We start from the raw sequence: 9,510 nt of genomic DNA, 5'->3' as shown, positions 1-9,510 counted from the left end.
GAGAAGGTGCCGATTGGTAGCTACCACCACCACTCTGCTGTCCAGGGCCAGAAGACTTCTTGGTCTGAGAAGGACCAGAAATATCCTCAAACTGCAATAACGAACTCTCCATACGCCGAGCACTGTCTACTACGTCTGTAAAATCTCTGGGTGTCTCAGTCAGCAAACTCACAAAATCACGCCCTAAGCCTTTTACGTATCTGTTGTTCACCCTTTCCTGATCTGTTTGCAAGTCCGGCGCGAACCGACCCAACCTCACGAACTCTGTCGTGTACTCAGATACTGACCTATCATCCCTAGTAAGTGTAAGCAACCTGTCTCTATGACCCTCTGTCATTGAGAACGGCAAGAAGAAGGCTCTGAATCTCTCCACAAATTGAGCCCAAGAGATGGTAGCCATGTCAGCATGAACAGATCTACGAAACCAGTCCCCAGCTGAACCCTTCATAGACATCTCGACTAGAATGACGGTCTGACGCTCAGTGGCCTGTAATCGCCGAGCATTCTGCTCAACCTCCTCGATAAAATCCAGCGCGTCTCCAGAACCGTCAAACTCAGTTGGCTTCAGCCTCATGTAAGCCAATACTAGATCCCTGTCAGTGGTTCCGACACCACCAACTGCTGCACCACCAGCTTGTGGTTGTTGTTGCTGAGCAATCTGACCCAAAACTGCATACTGATCCTGCAAAGCGACCTGTCCCGCTTGCAGCTGAACCTGGTTGAGTTGTAGAGCAGCAACTCCGGCCAGAAAAGTGTTGAAGTCAAAGTCGTCCAACTCAGGTTGTGCCACACCTGGTTCTTGAGCACCCCTTGCAACACCGCGTCCTACGCCTCTGCCTCTACCTCTGCCGGCTTGGCCTCGGCCACCACGACCTCGACCAGCTCGACCTCGACCAGCTGGGCCTCTGCCTGCTAGTCCTCTACCAGCTCGAACCTCTGGTTCATTCTGGTCCACCTCCATAGAGATCGCGTCATCAGCCTCAGCATTTTGCTGAGCCGCAGCACGAGTACGAGTATTCATTCCTAAGAATGAAACAAAATTTCTCAATATAAACAAAATTTAACCAAATAAACACAACATGGCGAATCAGCTAACAAGTAATCACCCAGGTGAAAACAACCACATAATAAGCAATAAGCAATTAAATTCACACGACTGACTCACGACATTCCTATAGGAGTAGGCAGAAAGTTTTGAAAATAAAAGATGACGTTTCAAAGACAAGACTTGAATCCTAATTCCGCAGTAGTTCCTAGGACAATTAAGTCACTTAACATGCCAAACAAATAAACACTTAACATTTAAAAGGCCTTGGTTTGAAACCAAAGCTCTGATACAAATGTTACGAAACAAAACCAAGCATTTCACTTTTATAGCAATTTAAGCCAAACGTTTACAAACGTTGAGAAACAAATCTAAGCGTTTCACGTTTTTGGCAATTTAAGCCAATAGTTTACAAACGTTCCAAAACAAATCCAAGCGTTTCACCTTTTTAGGAATTTAAGACAAACGTTACGAAACAAATCCAAGCGTTTCACCTTTTTAGCAATTTAAGCCAAACGTTTACAAACGTTACGAAACAAATCCAAGCGTTTCTTCGTTTAAGTGATTTAAGCCAAAATGTTTACAAACAGTACGAAAGAAATCCAAACGTTTCACCTTTTTAGCGATTTAGGCCAAACGTTTACAAACGCTACGAAACAAATCCAAAATGTTTCATCTTTTTATCAATTTAAGCCGAACCTTTATGCTACGAAGCTAATCCAAACGTTTCACCTTTTTAGCAATTTAAACAAAACGTTTACAAACGTTACGAAAAAAATCCAAACGTTTCACCTTTTTAGCAATTTAAACCAAACGTTTACAAATATTACGAAACAAATCCCAGTGTTTCACCTTTTAGCAATTTAAGCCAAATTTACAAACGTTACGAAACTAATCCAAACGTTTTCCATGTTTAGCAATTTAAGCCAAACGTTTACAAACGTTACGAAACAAACCAAGCGTTTCACCTTTTTAACAATATAAGCCAAAGGTTTACAAACGTTACGAAACAAATCCAAACGTTTCCCCTTTTTAGCAATTTAAGCCAAACGTTTAGAAACGGTACGAAACAAATCCAAACGTTTCAATTTTTTAGCGATTTAAGCCAAACGTTTACAAATGCTACAAAACAAATCCAAACATTTCATCTTTTTAGCAATTTAAGCCAAACCTTTACAAACGTTACGAAACAAATCCAAACGTTTCACCTTTTTAGCGATTTAGGCCAAACGTTTACAAACGCTACGAAACAAATCCAAAATGTTTCATCTTTTTATCAATATAAGCCAAACATTTATAAACGTTACGAAACTAATCCAAACGTTTCACCTTTTTAGCAATTTAAACTAAACGTTTACAAACGTTACGAAACAAATCCAAACGTTTCACCATTTTAGGAATTTAAACCAAACGTTTACAAATATTACGAAACAAATCCCAGCGTTTCACCTTTTTAGCAATTTAAGCCAAAGTTACAAACGTTACGAAACAAATCCAAACGTTTCACGTTTTTAGCAATTTAAGCCAATAGTTTACAAACGTTCCGAAACAAATCCAAGCGTTTCACCTTTTTAGTAATTTAAGAGAAATGTTTACAAACGTTACGAAACAAATCCAAGCGTTTCACCTTTTTAGCAATTTAAGCCAAACGTTTACAAACGTTACGAAAGAAATCAAAGCGTTTCTTCGTTTTGGTGATTTAAGCCAAATGTTTACAAACGAAACAAAAGAAATACAAATGTTTTCAAACGTTGCGAAACAAATCCAAGCGTTTCACGTTTTTAGCAATTTAAGCCAATAGTTTACAAACGTTCCGAAACAAATCCAAGCGTTTCACCTTTTTAGCAATTTAAGCCAAACGTTTACAAACGTTACGAAACAAATCAAAGCGTTTCTTCGTTTTGGTGATTTAAGCCAAATGTTTACAAACGATTCGAAAGAAATCCAAACGTTTCACCTTTTTAGCGATTTAGGCCAAACGTTTACAAACACTACGAAACAAATCCAAAATGTTTCATCTTTTTATCAATATAAGCCAAACATTTATAAACGTTACGAAAATATTCCAAACGTTTCATCTTTTTAGCAATTTAAACCAAACCTTTACAAACGTTACGAAACAAATCCAAACGTTTCACCTTTTTAGGAATTTAATCCAAACGTTTACAAATATTACGAAACAATCCCAGCGTTTCACCTTTTTAGAAATTTAAGCCAAATTTACAAACGTTACGAAACAAATCCAAACGTTTTCAATGTTTAGCAATTTAAGCCAAACGTTTACAAACGTTACGAAACAAAATCTAGCGTTTCACCCTTTTAGCAATATAAGCCAAACGTTTACAAACGCTACGAAACAAATCCAAACGTTTCACCTTTTTAGCGATTTAAGCCAAACGTTTAGAAACGGTATGAAACAAATCCAAACGTTTCAACTTTTTAGCGATTTAAGACAAACGTTTACAAACGCTACAAAACAAATCCAAATGTTTCATTTTTTTAGCGATTTAAGCCAAACCTTTACAAACGTTACGAAACAAATCTAAGCGTTTTAAATTTTTAGCAATTGAAACCAAACGTTTACAAACGTTACGAAACAAATCTAAACGTTTCACCTTTTAAACGATTTAAGCCAAACGTTTGCAAACGTTTCGAAACAAATCCAAATGTTTCACCTTTTTAGCGATTTAAGCCAAACGTTTACAAACGTTACGAAACAAATCCAAAATGTTTCATCTTTTTAGCAATTTAAGCCAAACCTTTATAAACGTTACCAAACAAATCCAAACGTTTCACCTATTTAGCAATATAATCCAAACGTTTACAAACGTTACGAAACAAAACCAAACGTTTAAAACATTACCAAACAAATTTAAACGTTTCATATTTTTTGCGAATTAAGCAGAACGTTTCCAAATGTTACGAAACAAAACCAATCATTTCACCTTTCTATCAATTTAAGCGAAACATTTACAAACGTTACGAAAAAATCCAAGCGTTTCCCCTTTTTAGCAATATAAACCAAACATTTACAAACGTTACGAAACAAATCCAAATGTTTAACCGTTTTAGCCATTTAAGCCAAACGTTTACAAATGCTACGAAACAAATCAAAGCGTTTCACCTTCAATGCAATTTAAGCCAAACATTTTAAAACGTTACGAAACAAATCCGAGTGTTTCACCTTTTTAGCAATTTAAACCAAACGTTTACAAACATTATAAAATAAATCCCAGCATTTCACCTTTTAAGCAATTTAAGCCAAATTCACAAACATTACGATAGAAATCCAAACGTTTCATATGTTTAGCAATTTAATCCAAACGTTTACAAAAGTTACGAAACAAAATCAAGCGTTCCACCTTTGTAGCAATTTAAGCCAAACGTTTACAAAAGTTACGAAACAAATCCAAACGTTTAATCTTTTTAGTGATTTAAGCCAAATGTTTACAAACGGCACGAAACAAATCCAAACGTTTCACCTTTTTAACGATTTAAGCCAAACGTTTACAAACGCTACGAAACAAATCCAAAATGTTTCATCTTTTTAGCAATTTAAGCCAAACCTTTATAAATGTTACGAAACAAATCTAAATGTTTCACTTTTTTGGCAATTTAAGCCAAACGTTTATAAACGTTACGAAACAAATCCAAACGTTTCACCTTTTTAGCGATTTAAGCCAAACATTTACAAAGGTTAGGAAATAAATCCAAGCGTTTCACCTTTTTTGCGATTTAAGCTAAACGTTTACAAACGTTACGAAACAAATCCAAGCGTTCACGTTTTTTGAAATTTAAGTCAAACATTTAGAAACGTTACAAAACAAACCCAATCATTTCACCCTTTTAGAAATTTAAGGCAAACGTTTACAAACGTTACAAAAGCAATCCAAAGGTTTCACCTTTTTAGCGATATAAGCCAAACTTTTACACACTTTACGAAACAAATACAAACATTTCATCTTTCTCGCGATTTTAGCCAAACCTTTGCAAAGATTATGAAACAAATCCAAATGTTTTACCTATTTAGAAATTTAAGCCAAACTTTAACAAACATTACGAAATATATCTAAGCGTTTCACCTTTTTAGCAATTCAAGCCAAACGTTTACAAACGTTACGAAACAAATCCCTGCGTTTCCCCTTTTTAGCTATTTAGGCCAAACGTATACAAACTTTACGAAACAAATTCACACGTTTCCCCTTTTTAGTGAATTAAGCCAAACGTTTACAAACGTTACGAAACAAATACATACATTTCACCTCTTTAGCGATTTAATCCTAACGTTTACAAACGTTACAAAACAAATCCAAACGTTGAACCTTTTTAATGATTTAAGCCATACGTTTACAAACGTTACGAAACAAATCCAAACGTTGAACCTTTTTAGCGGTTTAAGCCCAACGTTTACAAACGTTACAAAATGAATCCAATCGTTTCACCTTTTGAGCGATTTAAGCCAAACTTTTACAAACGTTACGAAACAAAACCAAACGTTTATAACGTTAGTAAACAAATCAAAACGTTTCACATTTTTAGAGATTAAAGCCAAACCTTTACAAATGTTACGAAACTAAACCAAGCATTTCACCTTTTTAGAAATTTAAGGCAAACGTTTACAAACGTTGCGAAACAAATCCAAGAGTTTCACGTTTTTAGCAATTTAAGCCAATAGTTAAGCCAAACTTTTACAAACGTTATGAAACAAAACCAAACGTTTATAACGTTAGTAAACAAATCAAAACGTTTCACATTTTTAGAGATTAAAGCCAAACCTTTACAAATGTTACGAAACTAAACCAAGCATTTCACCTTTATAGAAATTTAAGGCAAACGTTTACAAACGTTGCGAAACAAATCCAAGAGTTTCACGTTTTTAGCAATTTAAGCCAATAGTTTACAAACGTTCCGAAACAAATCCAAGCGTTTCACCTTTTTAGTAATTTAAGAGAAACATTTACAAACGTTACGAAACAAATCCAAGCGTTTCACCTTTTTAGCAATTTAAGCCAAACGTTTACAAACGTTACGAAACAAATCCAAGCGTTTCTTTGTTTTGGTGATTTAAGCCAAATGTTTACAAACGATACGAAAGAAATCCAAACGTTTCACCTTTTTAGCGATTTAGGCCAAACGTTTACAAACGCTACGAAACAAATCCAAAATGTTTCATCTTTTTATCAATATAAGCCAAACATTTATAAACGTTACGAAACTAATCCAAACGTTTCACCTTTTTAGCAATTTAAACTAAACGTTTACAAACGTTACGAAACAAATCCAAACGTTTCACCATTTTAGGAATTTAAACCAAACGTTTACAAATATTACGAAACAAATCCCAGCGTTTCACCTTTTTAGCAATTTAAGCCAAAGTTACAAACGTTACGAAACAAATCCAAACGTTTCACGTTTTTAGCAATTTAAGCCAATAGTTTACAAACGTTCCGAAACAAATCCAAGCGTTTCACCTTTTTAGTAATTTAAGAGAAATGTTTACAAACGTTACGAAACAAATCCAAGCGTTTCACCTTTTTAGCAATTTAAGCCAAACGTTTACAAACGTTACGAAAGAAATCAAAGCGTTTCTTCGTTTTGGTGATTTAAGCCAAATGTTTACAAACGAAACAAAAGAAATACAAATGTTTTCAAACGTTGCGAAACAAATCCAAGCGTTTCACGTTTTTAGCAATTTAAGCCAATAGTTTACAAACGTTCCGAAACAAATCCAAGCGTTTCACCTTTTTAGCAATTTAAGCCAAACGTTTACAAACGTTACGAAACAAATCAAAGCGTTTCTTCGTTTTGGTGATTTAAGCCAAATGTTTACAAACGATTCGAAAGAAATCCAAACGTTTCACCTTTTTAGCGATTTAGGCCAAACGTTTACAAACACTACGAAACAAATCCAAAATGTTTCATCTTTTTATCAATATAAGCCAAACATTTATAAACGTTACGAAAATATTCCAAACGTTTCATCTTTTTAGCAATTTAAACCAAACCTTTACAAACGTTACGAAACAAATCCAAACGTTTCACCTTTTTAGGAATTTAATCCAAACGTTTACAAATATTACGAAACAATCCCAGCGTTTCACCTTTTTAGAAATTTAAGCCAAATTTACAAACGTTACGAAACAAATCCAAACGTTTTCAATGTTTAGCAATTTAAGCCAAACGTTTACAAACGTTACGAAACAAAATCTAGCGTTTCACCCTTTTAGCAATATAAGCCAAACGTTTACAAACGCTACGAAACAAATCCAAACGTTTCACCTTTTTAGCGATTTAAGCCAAACGTTTAGAAACGGTATGAAACAAATCCAAACGTTTCAACTTTTTAGCGATTTAAGACAAACGTTTACAAACGCTACAAAACAAATCCAAATGTTTCATTTTTTTAGCGATTTAAGCCAAACCTTTACAAACGTTACGAAACAAATCTAAGCGTTTTAAATTTTTAGCAATTGAAACCAAACGTTTACAAACGTTACGAAACAAATCTAAACGTTTCACCTTTTAAACGATTTAAGCCAAACGTTTGCAAACGTTTCGAAACAAATCCAAATGTTTCACCTTTTTAGCGATTTAAGCCAAACGTTTACAAACGTTACGAAACAAATCCAAAATGTTTCATCTTTTTAGCAATTTAAGCCAAACCTTTATAAACGTTACCAAACAAATCCAAACGTTTCACCTATTTAGCAATATAATCCAAACGTTTACAAACGTTACGAAACAAAACCAAACGTTTAAAACATTACCAAACAAATTTAAACGTTTCATATGTTTTGCGAATTAAGCAGAACGTTTCCAAATGTTACGAAACAAAACCAATCATTTCACCTTTCTATCAATTTAAGCGAAACATTTACAAACGTTACGAAAAAATCCAAGCGTTTCCCCTTTTTAGCAATATAAACCAAACATTTACAAACGTTACGAAACAAATCCAAATGTTTAACCGTTTTAGCCATTTAAGCCAAACGTTTACAAATGCTACGAAACAAATCAAAGCGTTTCACCTTCAATGCAATTTAAGCCAAACATTTTAAAACGTTACGAAACAAATCCGAGTGTTTCACCTTTTTAGCAATTTAAACCAAACGTTTACAAACATTATAAAATAAATCCCAGCATTTCACCTTTTAAGCAATTTAAGCCAAATTCACAAACATTACGATAGAAATCCAAACGTTTCATATGTTTAGCAATTTAATCCAAACGTTTACAAACGTTACGAAACAAAATCAAGCGTTCCACCTTTGTAGCAATTTAAGCCAAACGTTTACAAAAGTTACGAAACAAATCCAAACGTTTAATCTTTTTAGTGATTTAAGCCAAATGTTTACAAACGGCACGAAACAAATCCAAACGTTTCACCTTTTTAACGATTTAAGCCAAACGTTTACAAACGCTACGAAACAAATCCAAAATGTTTTATCTTTTTAGCAATTTAAGCCAAACCTTTATAAATGTTATGAAACAAATCCAAACGTTTCACCTATTTAGCAATATAAACCAAACGAATACAAATGTTATGAAACAAATCCAAACGTTTCACCTTTGTAGCAATTTAAACGAAACGTTTACAAACATTACGAAATAAATCCCAGCGTGTCACCGTTTTACCAAACGATTCCCATGTTTAGCAATTTAAGCCAAACGTTTACAAACGTTACAAAACAAAACCAAGCGTTTTACCTTTTTAGCAATTTAAGCCAAACGTTTACAAACGTTACGAAATAAATCCAAACGTTTCACCTTTTTAGCGATTTAAGCCAAATATTAAGAAACGGTACAAAACAAATCCAAACATTTCAACTTTTTAGCGATTTAAGCCAAACGTTTACAAATGCTACAAAACAAATCCAAACGTTTCACCTTTTCGGCAGTTTAAGCCAAACCTATACAAACGTTACGAAACAAATCCAAGTATTTCACCTTTTTAGCAATTTAAACCAAACGTTTACAAACGTTACGAAACAAGTCCAAACGTTTCACCTTTTTAGAGATTTAATCCAAAAGTTTGCAAACGTTAGGAAACAAATCTAAATGTTTCACCTTTTTAACGATTTAAGCCAAAAGTTTGCAAAAGTAATGAAACAAATCCAAACATTTCCCCTTTTTGGCTATTTAAGCCAAAGGTTTATAAACGTTATGAAACAAATCCAAACGTTTCCCCTTTTTAGCGATTTAAGTAAAACGTTTACAAAAGTTACGTAACAAAACCAATCGTTTCACCTTTCTATCAATTTAAGCGAAACGTTTACAAACAATACAAAACAAATCCAAGTGTTTCACATTTTTAGCAATTTAAGCCCAACGTTTACAAACGTTACGAAACAAATCCAAGCGTTTCACCTTTTTAGCAATTTAAGCCAAACGTTTATAATGTTACGAAACAAATCTAAATGTTTCACATTTTTAGCAAATTAAGCCAAACGTTTATAAACGTTACG

The sequence above is a fragment of the Mercurialis annua genome, linkage group LG8 (assembly GCF_937616625.2).
Source record: "Mercurialis annua linkage group LG8, ddMerAnnu1.2, whole genome shotgun sequence".
Classification (NCBI taxonomy): domain Eukaryota; kingdom Viridiplantae; phylum Streptophyta; class Magnoliopsida; order Malpighiales; family Euphorbiaceae; genus Mercurialis; species Mercurialis annua.
The sequence above is the reverse complement of the archived record's forward strand: the minus strand, read 5'-3'. Positions refer to the sequence as shown.